At 43.1% G+C, this 18,137-nt stretch overlaps 1 protein-coding gene across 1 annotated transcript in view; it reads left to right on the plus strand.

Moving 5' to 3' along the window:
- The first annotated feature begins 1,131 nt into the window (after positions 1 to 1,131).
- DIO2 (iodothyronine deiodinase 2) overlaps positions 1,132 to 18,137 on the plus strand; it is a 201,227-nt gene continuing 184,221 nt past the window's right edge. The window contains exon 1 of the mRNA XM_070378436.1: positions 1,132 to 1,243. The gene's annotated coding sequence lies outside the window, so the exon portion shown is untranslated. The remainder of the gene's footprint in view (positions 1,244 to 18,137) is intronic.

Below are 18,137 nucleotides of genomic sequence, written 5' to 3' on the forward strand. Positions count from 1 at the left end.
GCTCTGTCTTGTTTTTCTCTTAAATGTGCTTTGGTCTTCATGCCCTAACTCAGTGGTTCTCACATGTGAGTATGCGTCAGAATCCCTGGCTTATTAGACTATGGATTATTATGCCCACTTCCTCTGCCTGCCTCCAAAACACACATCCACACCCAAACCCACCCCCACCCCCTCTCTCTGTGAGTTTGTGTTTCTAAATAGTTCCCGGGTGTTGCTGATGCTTCCAGTCCTGGTCCACATGTCAAGAACCATTGCTCTGACCAGCCATCAATTCCCATTCCTAGAACATTCCATCTTCTGTCCCTTGCAGACAAGCTGTTTCTCTTTTCTTTTTTCTCTTTTGCGACCACTACCCCCCATTCATTTTCAAACATGACACTAAATGTGTCGAACATACTTAAGCCTTACCACCTTCTAATATAATAGAATTCAGAGCAGTTTTGCTTTCACATTATTTACCTGGGCAGTATAGTGATGCAAGTAGTTACTTAACGATGGTTCGACATCTCCACTTATCACAACCACACTTTGGAATGATGCAAACTCAGATAAGGCTGAATCAAGTGGAATTCAGTGCTGGAGGAGGTGCTTATTTCTGTTTCACGATGGAGGTTCTTGCCCCACTGGTATTATTTTGCTCTTATTTGCTTGTTAACCCAGCCCCTGTCTATCACATGTCCCTGGATGCTTATTTTAGAAAACAGAAGAGTGTGTGTTTTTATACAGTGACGGATTTATTGTTTTAAAGGTATTTTCAAGTCAGTTCTGCTTGTTCGGGAGATCTCAAAGTACATCGTCCGAGTTGGTCATCACCAAGAGGCAAAAAAGGTGTAAATACAGTCCATGCTGAGAGTAACATAAAGGCCAAGGGGGCAGTTTATTTTGTTGAATTCCACCAAAGGCAAGCAACACAGCAGCTTCAGACCTGTCCATATCGGCCTGGTGGCGGGCGACACGCTGGCACTTTGAGGATCCTGGCTCCATCCCCGCCGTGGGAAAAGCTTACATGTGATTAGAGCCACAATTAAAATGGGACTTGACAAAGTAATTGAGAGAGGCAGCCGCTTTTGCAATGTTCAGGACTAATTCAATGGATTTTCTTCCCTGTCTTCAGCAGCGTTCGGCAGCTTCTTTGGTGACCGGCTACACCGTTTGGCAGCGAGTTCAAGGGCTCATAACTGCACAGAGCAAGGAGCCTGCTGAACAGTGAGGTTCCAGTTTAGAAAGAGTGCTGCAAACAAAGGTAGGCTTTTATTTTGAGTAAGATCCTTTCATCTGCGCAAAATCGCATGCCTGATCACGTGCCACTCACCACTGCCACGCTCACAGTGCTGGGCATACATCCTCACGCTCTCATTCTTAAATCCTGGAGGGTGGGGGACTTGATGGCAGCATTTTGTCCCAAGTTTCCAATTTATTGAACTCTCTCTGTGTCCCTATTTCTCGCTTTGCTTCTCTTTACCACTTTCAGCTCCTGTCTTCTCCTTCTTTTTGGGTCCCTGTTTTATTAAGATGATTATTTTTGGTAGGTGGCTTGGAATGTAATATTTGGTGTTTTGTTTTCATGGGAGAAAACTGATGGTATTATAGGTTTCCCATGGACTACAGGGCATGCCTATCTCTGCCTCTCTCTGCCTGCCCGCCGGTCCTTAGGGAAAGTAGCTGCCTACAAAGCGTGGTCAAAGGTCTTCACTGCACTTGTGACGGTGCATAGTTGTCTATGTCTGAGTAATTGCTGGATTGCTCTCTGTCTTCCTCACTGAACACAGGCCACTGGAGGACGATGCCCACCTGTTTGGAGCTTGGTTGTGTCTCTAGTACCTTTCATGGTGACAGCAGACACACAATAGCATTTATTGTGGGGCAGGAAAGAATACAGTGTACCAGTTGAGTTATGGGAAGTGTACCAGTTGAGTTATGGGAAGTTCTTAGCTGGTCTTAACTACACTTTGGAAATGGCACTCCACTTTGGAAAGAATTGTGCAGAGAGTTCTTAGTCATGAGCCTGTGGTTTGGTTTGTTGGTTTAGTTTATTTTGAGACATTCAAGAGATGGTATGGTTGGGTGGAGATAGACAAACAATGTATCACAATAAGGATAAGTATTAATTATGATGAATTCTATGAACTTTCTATTTCAGCAACTAATTATTGGAATGTCCAGATTGCTGTAGCAATGTATTAAGTTTCTGAAAACTTGGGAAATACGGTCTATGCTAGTTTTTCTAGGGTTACCACAACAAAGTACTACAGACTGAGTGACCTAAACAACAGAAATTTATTATTTGGAGTCTAGAAATTCAAGATCAAGGTGTCCACATGGTTGATTCCTTCAAAGGGCCAGGAGGGAGAAATCTCTTCTACGCCTCTCTCCTAGCTTCTGTGGTTCCTGACAATCTTTGGCATTCCTTGGCTTGTAGAGGCATCACCCTGATCTCCAACTTCATGTTCATATGGTCTCCTCCCTGTTTACCTGCATCTTCTGATTAGGACACCAGTCTGATTGGACAGGAGCCCACCATATTCTGGGATGACCTCATGTGAACTAGTGATGTCTGTCACACCCCTACTTCTAAATAAGACCACTTTCTGAGATGCTGCAGGTTAGCACTTTAACATGTGAATTTTTCATGGACACAATGGACATGGTCTGGTAAGGTACAGCTACTGAACAGAAGATGCATCAGAATCTGCATCCAGATACTCCCTGCCACCTCCCTCCAGTGGTGGGGTTTTGACCTTTTTCCAGTGCAGGGTCAGGATAATCTTGGCTTGGCAATCCACTTCCATTTAACTAGTTGAACCTGTTTCAGAGAGCCAGCCAGCAGGTCAGTTGCCAGCTGGCACTCTCCCTGTGTCATCTCCAGTGGAAGCTAGGACAATGCCTGCGACAATATGAGAAAACTTCTGATGTCTGCAAAAAGGGCAAAACCCTTCTCCTCACTATCACTTCTGAAGCAGTCCCATCAGCTCCCCCGGTGCTGTGAGGATGGCAGGAGAAGCTTCTAGGGGGTTGTTGTGGGGGATGGCTACTGAGAACTAGGACATCAGTTGATGGACAGCATTGATCTGTTCTGACAGAAGAGCTCCTAGGCAAAAAAAAAAAAAAAAAAACAAACTCAGACCTAGGATGATGAAATACACTGGAACCATCGGGCACAAATATTTTACTTCACCATAGTAAAGGGAGAAGGTAATGTTTGACTTCTGGCTGAATGTCCATGAGAAAGACCAATATTTAATCTTGTCTCTGGCTTTTTATCAAGAGAACATGTTACATCAGTTGTGGTAGCTTCCAGGTGCTTAAAAAAGGAATTGGCTGAGAGATGAGGGCTTCCCAAACTGTAAAATTCACAGCAAGGCAGTTGTCCCTGTTGATGCCGCCTGTACTCTAGGGTTCGGCCATCAGCGTGTAGTCATGGCTCTTGTTTTGGGATGAATGAGAGAGAGAGAGGCCGCTGAGCACAGTTGCAGCAACAGGCCAGCGCCGGGGCAGACGGTGTGCCCCACGGAGAGTTAGTGGCAGGGGTGCAGCTTGAATGTTTATCTCTTGCCAGAGAGAATGTGGGCCAGAATGCTCTTTAATGAAAAATATCATTTCGTGAAGGCAGGAAAAAGGGCAGGGATAAAACTTAAACAGGAAACAAAAAAATGCAGATTGTGAATGACAAGCCTGACCAAGAGTTACAAAGTGTGGGTCTTACTTCTTGTCCTGCCGACCTCCATGTCTGGGTGTGCTCGGTCATGTCCGACTCTTGTGACTGCATGGACTACAGCTCGCCAGGCTCCTCTGTCCATGGGCTTCTCCAGGCAAGAATCCTGGAGTGGGTTGCCATTTCCTCCTCCAGGAATTGAACCCAAGTCTCTTGCGTCTCCTGCATTGGCAGTTGGGTTTTTTTTTTTTTTTTTTTTTTTTTTACCACTGATTGCACCTATGTGATCCCCAAACCAGTTTTCCCAACATACTAGGCCTCATTTTTACTCCCCTGGTACTGGGAGTAATGGCATAGCTCATTTCTAAGGAAGTTTTAGAATAAAAATTCCATAATATCATCATTTTGAGCCAATCTAGAGTCTAGATTCCTTATATCTTCAGTTTGCTGGCTCTGTCTCCACAGTCTTCATGTTTTATGTATCTAGTTTAAAACTCCTGTCTAGCTGGTTTTTGTCCTTTTTGCTTAATATTTAAAAATTTTCTTTACTTCCATGGTTTTAGGGTATCAGTGCCACAAGTTATAGCCTAAAACGACTTTGTAAAAAGCAAATTTTGACCAAAATTTGAAAAATTATGTTGCTATATTTCTGAAGATAAATACTCTAAAGAGATAAGCTCAATGGCATAAAGCAAAATTGAACCCTCTCCCCACAAACAATAACAACAATAAAAATCAGTATCCTCTAATATGAGATCCCTGTGGTATAATAAGATCTTGCCTCCAGTTCTTTAAGATATAATTGATGATGATTACCCATGTGTGCATGCTAAGTCACTCAGCCATATTCAACTCTTTGCGACCCCATGGACTGTAGCCCGCCAGGCTCCTCTGTTCATGGGCTTCTCCAGGCAAGAATACTGGAGGTGGGTGCCATGCCCTCTTCCAGGGGATCTTCCCTACCCAGGGATCAAATCTATGTCTCTTTACGTCTCCTGTTTTGGCAGGAGAGTTCTTTACCACTACAAGAAGCCCATGATTAGACCTAAGTATTGAAAAATAAGCATATAAGGAGAGAGGAAGCGCCTATGAAAGATGGGATTTAAGTCATATTCTGTGGATTTAGACCCACAGTATATGGATTTGATGGCATTTGAAAGCGCAGTAAGTGCATACTCAGTAAGTGTCTAGGTGTGTCAAGGCCGTTTTGGACTAGCGGTCAGTGTGGCAGGAATTGAGCTCAAGTGAGAACCTAGTTCTGTCTGAAGGCTCTCATAAAGTTCTGGTAAGCAACACCCATAATGCTCTTGTGTTGTGCACCTTCATGGTGCTGAGTTAATTTTACTGGGATGGTGGGAAGCTGTGTTGGATGGTGGATAGGCTTCTCCAAGGGTAGTGGTTGTTTTAAAATACTATTTCCATTTCGCACAGCTGTGTGGCTATGGGGCAGTTATTTAATATTCCAAAGTTTCAGTTCACTTACCTGTAACCTGTGGTGGGCTACCCTGGTGGCTCAGTGGTAAAGAATCCGCCTGCAGTGCAGGAGACACAGGTTTGATCCCTGGGTCAGGAAGATCCCCTGACGAAGGAAATGGCAACGCGCTCCAGTATTCTGGCCTGGAAAATCCCATGGATGGTGGAGCCTGGTGAGCTATATAGTCCATGGGGTTGCAAAGAGTCGGACATGACTGAGCGTCTAAAAAACAACCCCCACCTGTGATGGATCTCAGTACTTATTTCTGTTTTCTTTTGCATGTGAGGATTAAGTGAGATTAATAAATGTAAAGTGCTCAGTAGAGGAAGTGCTTAATGGATATTAAGTAAGGACTATTATTACGCTTGTTACGATGTCCTTCCTTTTGGGGAAACTGACTTTATTATAATAATGGATTCAGAACCTAGTGACTTTCTGTCACTGTAGAGCACTTTCTTCTTTAATCTGTGACTGATCACAAAGTTCTAGGTATCCAGGGACTTAACATCATCCTAGAGATCCAAATCTGAAGGGAAAGCAAACATCCCCAGGCTAACGCATGGGTGTGGTGCCGCTGATGTCTTAGGAGCACCCAGTCCATTACAAGTCTGAACAATATGATCCTGGCTCTCGGCACAAAACACACAGCAAGGAAATGTCTGTTTTGTAAGAAGACAATTCAGGCTTGTTTTTCAGGGTCTTCCATAATCCAGCTGCTGCAGCAGCAGCAAGAATTATTGAAGATAGCACCTGAATATTGTAAGAAAACACAAATGAAAATGAGAAGGCAGTCTGCAACCGCAAGGTGAACCATTAGAAGCCTGGTAGGAAAAGAAGACAGATGTGGAATACATTGAATGATTATAAGCATAAGTCCCTACGCTGTGGAAAGATGGAAATGACTTTGAAAGGCCACCTCTCTTGAGTAAATGCTTCGCTCCTGCTTGACTATGTCTGATAACAGAATGCCCTGTGTCTTCTGAAGCACCCTTCCCTAGCCCTCTCTAGGGACTAGCTGGTATAACTTTGTACAGGCAATAGTGAGAAGGAAAAAACCCTGACACTTCCTTTACTCTAACCTTATTTTGAATCTGAACTCTCTTGTTTGGCATTTCTAAACTTCAGATGTAAAATAAGGACCATGTATAAATGGGCGTCATGATGGCACCTACTTCATGGGGTCTTGTAGGGACCTTGTGAGATAATACGTGTACCACGCATAGCACAGTATCTGGTGAATAACTAACACTCCGGGAACCATCTGAGTGTAGGAGTAATTTTACTTGATTATTGAGCAGGACTGCCTGGCTCCAACATTCTAATCTCAAACAATTGACTTTCTTTCTCTGTGTTTGTATTGCCTCCTCTGCAAATGAGGATTCTAGGAGCATTTAACATGACATTGTTGAGAAAACTGGATGAGTTGACGCAGGCAAAGCTCCTAGAAGAGGGCCGGGCACATGTAGGGGATTATTCAGTGTTAGTCATTATTGATAAAGCAGTTCTTGCGCCTTGTTTTTTCAGTCTTTTTGCTTCACGAGTATTTCCCACCAACAGCACTCCTGCGCCTTTTCTGGCTCTCTCTCTTCATGAGAACTCTTTTATTTACCTTTTTTGTTTTTATTTTTTACTTTTCAGCTTTTCAGCTTATATCGGCATATATTCAATTAACAATGTGGTGATAGTTTCAGGTGGACAGCAAAGGGACTCAGCCATGCATATGCATGTATCTGTTCTCCCCCAAACTCCCCTCGCATCCGGGCTTCTACATAACATTGAGCAGTGTTCCTTCTGCTGTATAGCAGGACCTTGTTGGTGATCCACTTTAAATATAGGCGTGTGTACCTGTTAGTTCCAAACTTGCTAACTGTTCCTTCCCCCGTCCTTCCCCACTGACCACCATAAATTCATCCTCTAAGTCTGCGAGTCTGTTTCTGTTTTATAAATAAGTTCATTTGTACTATTTCTTTTTTAGATCCCGCATAAAAGGGGTGTCATACGCTCTTTCTCCTTCTCTGTCTTACTTCACTTAGTATGACAATCTCGAGATCCATCCACGTCTCTGCAAACGACCCAATTCCCCCTCCCCTTTTTATGGCTGAGTAATATTCCATTGTATATATGTGTCATATCTTATCTATTCATTCTTCTGTCAATGGACATTTAGGTTGCTTCCACATTGTAAACAGTGCTGCAGTGAAGATGCGGCTGCATGTATCCTTTTGGGCCATGTTTTTCTCCCAATGTATGCTCAGGGAGTGGGCGTGCTGGATCACATGGTGACTCTGTTTAGTTTTTAGAGGAACCTTCATACTGTCCTCCATAATGGCTGCACCAATTTACATTCCCACCAGCAGGGTAAGGAGATCTCTTTCAGAGTAGGATCTAAATGAAGCCAAAGTAGTAGGTTTAAACTTTTAGGGGCCACCGAGGCTCACACCACTCCTGCCACCCCCCCCCCCCCAGAAATAAAAGTGGATGAGAATAAATCCATTTCTAGGGACAGCTGAAGGAATAAGCCACAGAGAAGGCCCGAGGGAATGGTAGGTCAAGAGTTGCAGCCTGGTACACAAAGAACTTGAAGTACTTTGAGACGCAGAGGCGCAGGAATGAGGATGAGACAATGTGGTTTGTTTGGGAGCCTGGCAACATGGCAGGTACTCGAATGGCTCTGAACGTGGAGAGCTGGCTTTGCCAAGTGCTGTGTGCCTTTCATAAGCATGAAATACACTTAGGTAACCCTCGGTACATACCCTTCTGAAGCCACAGCTTGTTCTTTACAAGTTTTTGGCAAAACACGGTTTTCACTGGTCACGCCCAACCTATTCTGTATTTACTCTGAGTGCATAGGACTAATGAGATAATCATACCCTGCAGCTTAACTGGTTGAAATCTGTAAATCTCCTAAAAGTGTAATTACCTAGTCATAATTTTTTTTTTCCAATATTGCATCCATCTCATTAGTACATATGTTTTTACTATTCATGTTATGGAAGAAATTGTCTTTTTGCCATTGAAGGAAGAGTTGGCAGGGGGAGACAAGGGTGTTGTGTTTGAGCTACTTGCTTTTATCTCCTTGATGAAATTAAAAAAAAAATGCATTCCCAAGTGTAAGAATTCTCTTAGCAGTTAGTTCGTTCCATTCAAGTCTTTTGCGTTTACAGCAAGGACGCTGCAGGGCAGCTGCACTGTGTGAGGTGGGGATACTGCAGGGCGAGGGCTTGGCCAAGGTTGATCTTGACTCTTACCGAGGAATGGTTCCTAGAGATTGTGGACCCATATGCCATCACAGGAACAGGAACCTTGCAGAGAACAAAATTAAGACTGATGCAGGCTCTGCAGACAACCCCGTGGCCCTTGGCCTGAAATATCTAAGGCTGGGCAACAACCACATCAGATTTATATGTTTATATACTAAGAATTGAGGTGACTAAAGATTAGAGCCGTTTTGTTCAGAATTGACTTAATCTAGTGGTTTTTCTAGGCAGAGATAACATGGGCACTAATGGAGCTTTCGTGACATTCCCAGTTTATTTAATTGGTTTTTTGATTCATGACACGTGGTCCAATTTCACAGCATATTAAGTGGTCCTATAAGTTTCTTTGAAGTTTCCCAAGTACCTTTTTTTGGCTGCTGCACATAAAATTGCTTGAAACTGTGGCCCTGAATGACTCTGTGGGATGGGGTTGGGCAGTGTTTACCTGTTTTGTATGTCTGTATCTACACGGGACCCCACACTCCTTCCCCTTAAGGTTGAGTAGAAAGAGCCCTATTAGAGAAGCAGCAGGTCAGGGGATTCTCCTTCTGTGGCCGCTACCAACCTATATGTTATGATGTGTGGGCCACTTAACTTCTCCTGGCCCCAGAACAGAGACATACAGACCTCACAAACTCTGGATGTTTCCTGAGCTGCATATAAACGGTAGCAAACTGTGGCCCAGTCTGGAGAGGATTGCTAGGGCTGTGGCTTGTTTGGCTAAGCAGTCGAGGGGGTTGAGAAACAAGGCAGTGCGGACAGGGAATTTCAAATGGGGTAAAGAGGCTTGGGCGAGGAGGCAGGATTTGTTCTTTGGGCCCTGAACGTCCTACCTTCCCCATTCTAAGGAGCAGGGCTAAGACAAGCGAAGCTGGCTTTATTTCTCCTACTTCTGCTCCATCTCAGTTCTTTCAGGAAAGAGGATGCAAGCCTTCTATCACTCCCTATATGATTCCCTCTTTTTTTTAAAAAAAAGGTATATTGGAGTCTAGTTGATAAACAATATTGTGTTAGTTTCAGGTATACAGCAAAGTGATTCAGTTATACATTATACATGCATCTATTCTTTCTCATGGAGGAGGAAATGGCAACCCACTCCAGTATCCTTGCTTGGAAAATCTCATGGACAAAGAAGCCTGGTGGGCTGCAGTCTAGGGGATCGCAAAGAGTGGGGCACAACTGAGCAACTCACGCTTACTTACTTATTCTTTCTCAAATTCTTTCCCCACTTACGTTATTACTGAGTAGTGAACAGAGCTCCCTGTACTACAGGGCAGGTCCTTGTTGGTTCTCTGTTTTAAATATAGCCGTCTGCACATGTCAACTGCAAACTCTCAATCCCTCTCCCCTCCCACCTTTCCCCTTAGTAACCAAAATTTCCTTCTCTAAGTCTGTGAGTCTGTTTGTGTTTTGTAGGCAAATTCATTTGCCTCATTTTTTTTTTAAGATTCTCTATGCAAGCAATGTCGTATTTATCTTTCTCTGTCTGATGATTCACTCTTAAGAGGCATCACGCTAAGGGATTTTTATGCTAAAGGACCAAATACATTTGGATCAAGTCTGACTCTATTTTTATTCATGCCGTGTCTTCATAAGTTTGACATGTTGATAAAAATTATAGTTTCCCAAACTCTATATGTTTGAAAAACCTTGAAGTCTCGGAAGCTAAATATCTGAATTATAACTTAAAATTTCACATTTTATTTGACTACTTGGGTCACAGATATAACCTTCTTATAGCCAGCCTTTATTCAGAGATGTGTTTGTAGGATATAACAAAACAGCTGCTTTAGAAAAATTTCCCCCATAAACTTTATATTCAAGTATCTTAATGCGATTTAGACTTTCTACCTTAATAGACTATAAGCCCTAAATGAAGTGTGCTGATCTCCATCAGTTGCAGACAGGAGGCATCTTTATTTTCAACTCCCTGAGTCCACCTCCATTCCTTTAAACCCTTTGTCTCACTATGTAGCCCTCTTTTTAAAGGACTTTAAACAACTGTAGAGCAGCTCTTTTCCATGTGCTGCAGACCGTGTGTAGTACTTGGGAAACTTGTCTGCATCCTTGCCTCTGCCATCACTGAAAGCACAGTTTGACTCAAAGTAGACCTCAAATCACACTGTAGGCAACTGTAGTTTCTTGCCTAGAGGTTCTTATGAGTATAGGTCTTGCATCAGACCCTGTAGCTCCCCAACTCTGAAGGGACACAGGCCATGCTGTCTAAGTGGTCCTCGTGAAATGTCTTTCGTTTGACTTGAAGTAAAGAGGAAGTACCATGTTCCACTGGCAGTGTAGGGGCATGTGGAGTGGGAAGATACTCCAAATACTAACAGATCCTCCAAAGCAGTTGTCTCTCTCTCCTTTCCCCTTTAACCACAATTCTTTTATTCTCTTGAGGAGGGGGTTGGGCTAAGATTGCAAATTTAGCTTTTGTTCCCTTTCTTTTGCAAGTACTGTAGAGGTGACCTGATACCTATACAGTGTCTGATGATTTGTGCATACTTGCTTTATGTATATAAATATCTATTATATTATTACATAATTGTTACATAGGTCTGCAGCTTCCTTAAAGGTAGATGCTTTGGTTATGCCCATTTCTATACCCTTTGCACCACCTGGCACTGGCCCTGTAGAGTAGATGCTCAGTATATGTGTGCCAGGTGAGTGAGTGAATGAGGGTGAGTCTCCTGGATCGCCTGTGTCATGAAGAACAACCAGTTTCTATTAAACCACACACTTTCAAGTTACCCTCCTGCATTCTGCTTCTCATGTAAGTACTGTTATTAAACTTCTAAACACTTAACAGAAGGCTGTTTTTTGGCAGTAGATGAACTCCTTTTGTCTTCTGTCCCGTGAATATCCTAACCACTTTGTCACTTTGATCTAGGGGGCATTTCATCCTCAGAAATGCAAAGGAGTTGGCGGCCGCACAAAATGTGTCCTGTTTCCTATTGCTGTAAAAACCCACTGCTCTTGAGCCTTTGCCCGCCCCCTTTCATGATAATGTGTAAGCCACTAAATTGCAGTTACTGGCTGTGGCCATGGCCATCAACAATCGTGAATGCCATGTAGATGTGAGGCTTGCTCCACTAAAGACTCCACAATGGCTTTACTGTAACTGGGTTAACTAGAACTTGGCAAACGGCAATCCAAGGAGGGTGATACCAAGCCCCTCCCCCTTCCAGGATGCCGGGCCTGATCTTCTTGTATTTGTGCAACTGGCCCATCCAGAGACCCACTAAAGCCGGGAGGAGGGCCCCGGTGAGGGCGAATCTCTCTGGGTCAGGTTGTCCTTTTGCAGTTCCTTTCACACAGCTTCTCTTCCTGCAAGGCGAAGTGGGTGAGAGGATGGCTTGTTTTCTTTTGCTATTTGAAATACAGCATTGAGGGTCATGCTCTGAATAATTTGTGCTTGTTAGAAATGACTGTCGTCCTCTTGAAGCAATAACAAAGAACTACATTTAAATTAAATTCAGCCAAGCAAGAGCCTCTCCACAAAAATCAATGGAGCCAGGCATTTTTCAAAGAGTTATTTTGATTTTTTCTTTTGAATCAGTAATATGGTCGGGCATAAATCAGTAAAGACAGCCCAGAATCTAAAAAAGGGCTGGGCCATCGTTCAGAATGCTTTAAAAGTGTTTGGTAATATTTGGGATGGCACGGAAAGGGAAGATAAAATCTTAGACGCAATCATCTTTGTTATCATTTATTTTTGTACTTGGAAAACTTTGTTCTTCCCCAGTACCCCAGTTCAAAATTTCAAAGGTGGGTTTTTGAAAGAAACCTTTATTTATTTATTAAATCTGGAAGATTTCGAGAGACTGAAGCTGTATAAAATAGAATTTTCAGAAGTTAACTTACAGAAAGTTTCTGCTACACCCATGCACTGCTGTGGTCTTCTTACCAAATGGGGCATCAGTAGTGACCAGCAATTTGGTGGCCTCACATGCTGGGTATAGGACTTGTTCTGTCAATACACAGAAACATATCTATTCGGTTGGCCAAAAAGTTCATTCAGAGTTGCCCGAAAAGTTCATTCAGAGTTGCCCAAAAAGTTCATTCACATTGAAAACCTGAATGAACTTTTTGGCCAACCCAATATCATTTCAGTTCAGTTGCTTAGTCGGTTCTGACTCTTTGCGACCCCATGGACTGCAGCACGCCAGGCCTCCCTGTCCATCACCAACTCCCGGAGTTTACTCAAACTCATGTCCATTGAGTTGGTGATGCCATCCAACCATCTCATCCTCTGTTATCCCCTTCTCCTACCCTCAATCTTTCCCAGCATCAGGGTCTTTTCCAATAAGTCAGCTCTTTGTATCAGGTGGCCAAGGTATTGGAGTTTCAGCTTCCACATCAGTCCTTCCAATGAACACTCCGGACTGATTTCCTTTAGGATGGACTGGTTGGATCTCCTTGATGTGTTTTTCCATTATGGTTTATCCTATGATTTTTTTTAAACTGGAGGATGATTGCTTTACAATGTTGTTATTAGTTTCCGCTGTACAACAATGTAAATCAGCTATAAGTGTGTATATATATACACCCCATATGTATATTAACATATATCCCATATGTATATATATATATCCCATATGTGTATATATATGTCTCCCCTCCCTTGTGAGCCTTCCTTCTTCCCATCACCCGCATCCCAGCCCTGCGGGTCGTCACAGCGCATGGAGCTGAGCTCCCTGTGTTAGGCAGCAGCTTCCCACTAGCTCTGGTATTTTGCATATGGTGGTGTATATATGTCAGTGCTACTCTCTCAATTATTTTCTTTTTTTTTTTTTCAAAATAGTTTCAGGTTCATAGCAAAATGGATAGGAAGGTGCCGAAATGTCCCATATGCCCCTGACCCCACCCAGGCACAGTCTCCCTCGTTTTCAATATCCTTTGTCAGATAAACATACGTATTTTAAAAATATTCTTTCTTCCCAGCATCTGTATTAAACCCTACTTCAGCACTCAAAGTATCTAATCTTTCCTTGAATATTTCAAAGCATTGATACTTCCAGTTCTTCAAGAGTAAAACTTCTCTATTCTTTTCTCATCCTAGACATGTAAGGATCTGGAGCTGACAAATTTTATCTTTTAAAGTCAAGAAAGACATTTACATCTGTTATGTTGATAATTTGCCTTGCAGCTGCTCTGCTCCAATCAGGGATTAATCCTCTCTCATAAACCTAATGAGTAGGTAAATTATTAATACACACTGAAAAATTAAACTCCTCATATCCTCTCACCTTGTCTGTATGATAGGCAATGTTGTTGTAGAAGCACGTGCTTCTTTGCTGTAGTTTCTACTTTCAAATCAGAGAGGAGATCCTCAGTGATAGCCAGTGTGGCTACTCTAAGCAAGGTCATTCTACCTGGCTTTAGCCTCACTCTGAACAGAGAATCTTTTTCGTGTTTGCTGTTCTTCTTGAAGAATTCTTTCTGTGTAGCTTTTTGCACTGCTGTCACTAACGGCCCAATACACATCCCCTCCTTAGTCATTCAGTTTATGGCCCTAAAGGCCATGCATCTTATTTCTAGTAGATTATCTCTCTTACCCTTACTTCTTTCATCATACCCCATAATGGCCTCTCCCAGACTACGCCACCTCAAGCAAGTTTGACGGTAAGGATCCTTGCTCTAAGTTAAACAGCGTATTCAAAAGCAGAGACATAATTTTCCCGACCAAGGTCCATATAGTCAAAGCCATGGTTTTTCCAGGAATCATGTATGGATGTAGAGTTGGACCATAAAAAAGGCTAAGAGCTGAAGAAATGATGCTTTTGAACTTCGGCATTGGAGAAGACTCTTGAGAGTCCCTTTGGACTGCAAAGAGATCTAACCAGTGAATCCTAAAGGAAATTAACCCCAGATAGTCATTGGAAGGACTGATGCTGAAGCTGAAGCTCCAATACTTAGGCTACCTGATGTGAAGAACTAGTTCATTGGAAAAGACCCTGATGCTGGGAAAGATTGTGGGCAGAAGGAGAGGCGGGCAACAGAGGATGAGATGGTCTGATGGCATCACTGGCTCAAAGGACATGAGTCTGAATAAACTCCAGGAGATGATGAAGGACAGGGAAGCCTGGTGAGTTGCAGCTCATGGGCTTGCAAAAATTTGGACACGACTAAGTGAACAAACAACAACAAGAGTCAGTAAGATTAACTTCCTGAAGCCCATCTCCCCTAAATACAGCCAACCTGATCCCATCCTCAGAATTCTGATTGACTCAGTTGGTCTCAGATGGCACGTGGGAACCATTTTGCAAATGTGATTCTGAAGTGGTCACACTTAGACAGACACTCGTCCAGTTTGCCTGGACGAGTTCTGTCTGCTCTCTCTGTGGTAGTGTGCACTTGTTGACACTGTGTTGTTGCTTCAGCAAAACTCAGAAGGGGGAAGGCAGAGTGGTTGGGGAGGAAAACTGAAAGACAAATATTATTTTACTTTTAACTGGAGGATAATTGCTTTACAAAGTTGTGTTGGTTTCTACTGTACAACATTGTGAATCGGCCGTATACATATATCCCGACCCTCCTGAGCCTTCCTCTCACCCCTCTAGGTCATCAAAGAGTGCCGGGCTTGGGTCCCCTTTGTTATATAGCAGCTTCCCACTAGCCATCTATTTTATACAAGGTCGTCTATATATGTTAATGCTACTCTCTCAGTTCATTCCACCCTCTCCTTCTGCATCTCTATTCTTGCCCTGGAAGGACAAATTTTCTAACAAAAATTTGAATTCTGGAGAAGTTTCCCAACTTACCATCTTTTAGAAGATGAGTAAATTGTTCCTTTTTTACTGAAAAGACACAATGGTGATGAGATGAAGCTGATTAGCTCACTCTAGAGCCTTGATTAGACACCTGCCCCCACACCCGACCCTTTTAATATTCCATCCAGAGTGACTCTGGCTGATCAGGGAGGGTGTGTTCTGTGGACCCATGTACATATTATTTACTGACAAAATACTTCAACCCTGACCTCAAAAATCTCATCTTTGATTGATAATGTCACCGCTAATGAATTAGTGCTTTGATATTTGTTCTTGGTACTCAACATTTAGGAATAACTTCTGATTTGAATATTACATTTATTGAATAAAATCCTATTTTTGCATGTTCAAATGTTGGAATTTAGTAAAATGGAATAATTACAGTATTGCCATTACTTCTGCATCAAAATACTGGACAGTTACAATAACCATTCACTTAGATGATGCTAAATTTCTAGGGCAGAATGTTATAAGCTTTGGGAAGCATCAGTAATTGAGCTTATTTAAGGGATTCTTGCAGAGAAGGCAATGGCACCCCACACCAGTACTCTTGCCTGGAAAATCCTATGGACGGCAGAGCCTGGTAAGCTGCAGTCCATGGGGTCACTAAGAGTTTGACATGACTGAGCGACTTCCCTTTCACTTTCCACTTTCACGCATTGGAGAAGGAAATGGCAACCCACTCCAGTGTTCTTGCCTGGAGAATCCCAGGGACGGGGGAGCCTGGTGGGCTGCCATCTATGGGGTCGCACATGACTGAAGAGTCAGAGTCGGACATGACTGAAGCTATTTAGCAGCAGCAAGGGATTCCTGAGTTTGGATTGGTAATCCCATCTGGATTTCTGCCTGTGTCTGTAGATGTGGATTATATTCAAAAGGACATTTTGAGCTCAAGAGACAGCCAGACAAGGAAGACTAGACACCAGAAAAATGAAGTCCCCTAGTCGGTAAAGAATCTGCCTGCAATGCAGGAGGCCTGGGTTCTATTCCTGGGTTAGGAAGATCCCCTGGAGAAGGAAATGGAAACCCACTCCAGTATTCTTGGCCTGGAAAATCCCATGGACAGAGGAACCTGGCGGGCTACAGTCCATGGGGTCGCAAGAGTTGGATATGACTTAGCGACTAAACCACCACCTAAAGCCCCAACCTTTCATGGGGATGAATGGATGGGTGGGGAATTGCTATTTCAGAGTTATTCTAAACAAATGTGGAAGATATCCAACCAAGCAAGGGAACATTCTATTTATAGCACTTGACAATTCAGTTGCCAATCAGTGTCAAAGTGGTCCAGCAAGGTAGGGTCTTGGCCACAGTTACAGGGCACCGGCTGAATGACGGGCACTTAGCATGGCTCCAGCCTACAGTGGGCTAGAAAAGTTAATGAAGGGATCCCATAGTTAAAGTATTTCCTGGAGGACCTGAGAGTCATATCTTTCTTTTCTTTGGCCTCCTAATAATTTTTAAACAAATAGCCAATTAGAGTCTGTACTAGCCCAATATATTTTAGATATTTTTTCCAAGCAAGATGATGGTAAGATTCATAAATTCCATAAAAGTAAAGTTGAACATTTTCTGTTCTATGTATCATTCTGCATTCAAGAATGGATTGGGCATTAAACCGGTACAACTTGGGCCCTATCCTAAAGTTCTTTACAGCATTAGCATTTAGTGTCAGTTATATATTTTCTGGATGATTCTCTGAACTTTCAAATTATCCCCTCTTCATCTTTTTGGAAAATCAGGTTACATAGAGACAAATTTTCTGTAAAAGTACATGATGTGAACCTGTATTAGGGTATAAGAGAAAAGCCAATGAACCAACTATAGAACATGAGGTCACAGTAGGGCTATCCAGAAGGTTAAATTAGTGATAAGTTACATGAGTTACTGATTGTGTTCCCCTAAAGATGGATTAATTCTCTTCTCTGGACTTAAAACCCTCCCATGTCTTCCCATTTCCAACTGCTTATCATGTTGGGTGAGGTTCTGCTTGACCTGGCTCTGAGTGTCCATGGCCCTCAGCTTCTTCCACTTTATCAGACACGTGGGATTTCCTCTCTTCTTTGAACTTGCTGAACTCCTTCCAGCCTCCAGGCCTTTGTACTTACTGGTTTCTCACCTTCCCCGACCTTCAAATGGCTCTGTCTTTCTTGACAATCAACTATTAAGGGCTTTCCTCGTGGCTCTGAGGGTAAAGCATCTGCCTGCAATCCGGAAAACCTGGGTTCAATCCCTGGGTCAGGAAGATCCCCTGCAGAGGGAAATGGCAACCCACTCCAGTATTCTTGCCTGGAAAATCCCACGGATGGAGGAGCCTGGTAAGCTACAGTCCATGGGGTCACAAACAGCCTATCAACTATTGGCTCAATGCTTTTTGAGAGGCCTCCTTTGACCACCCCTTTGAGAGGTGTACCTCTCTTTCAGTTACTTACTGTCATATCAGCCTCTTCTCAATCCGCACATAGCACGTCACAAGACTCCCACATTTCACAGAATGTACACTGTGTGCCCTCGTGCTCAGTTGCTCAGTCATGTCTGACTCTTTGTGACCCCACGGACTGCAGCCTGCCAGGCTTCTCTGGCCATGGAATTTCCCAGGCAAGAATACTGGAATGGGTTTCCATTTCTTCCTCCAGAGCATCTTCCTGACCCAGGAATCAAACTTGCGTCTCCTGTGTCTCCTGCACTGGCCGGTGAATTCTTTACCACTGAGCCGCCTGGGAAGCCCAAGAATCTGTGTGCATTTAGCTTCTTTTGTTTATTGTCTGTCTGTCCCCTTGACTGTAAGCTCCATCTGTGTGGGTGCCTCCCCCATATTTTATTGTTGTTATTCACTGCTGAACCCAAAGAACACAAACAATGCCCAGCACTTGGTAGGTACCCAATAAATATTTCTTGAATAATTAATTAAAAGTGACCTAAGCTCTGGTAAAAGACAGCTGGCTGGAAGTGGTATACAGGGATAGGACAAGGGAGGAAGT

Source organism: Bos mutus, chromosome 10, assembly GCF_027580195.1.
Source record: "Bos mutus isolate GX-2022 chromosome 10, NWIPB_WYAK_1.1, whole genome shotgun sequence".
Lineage (NCBI taxonomy): Eukaryota > Metazoa > Chordata > Mammalia > Artiodactyla > Bovidae > Bos > Bos mutus.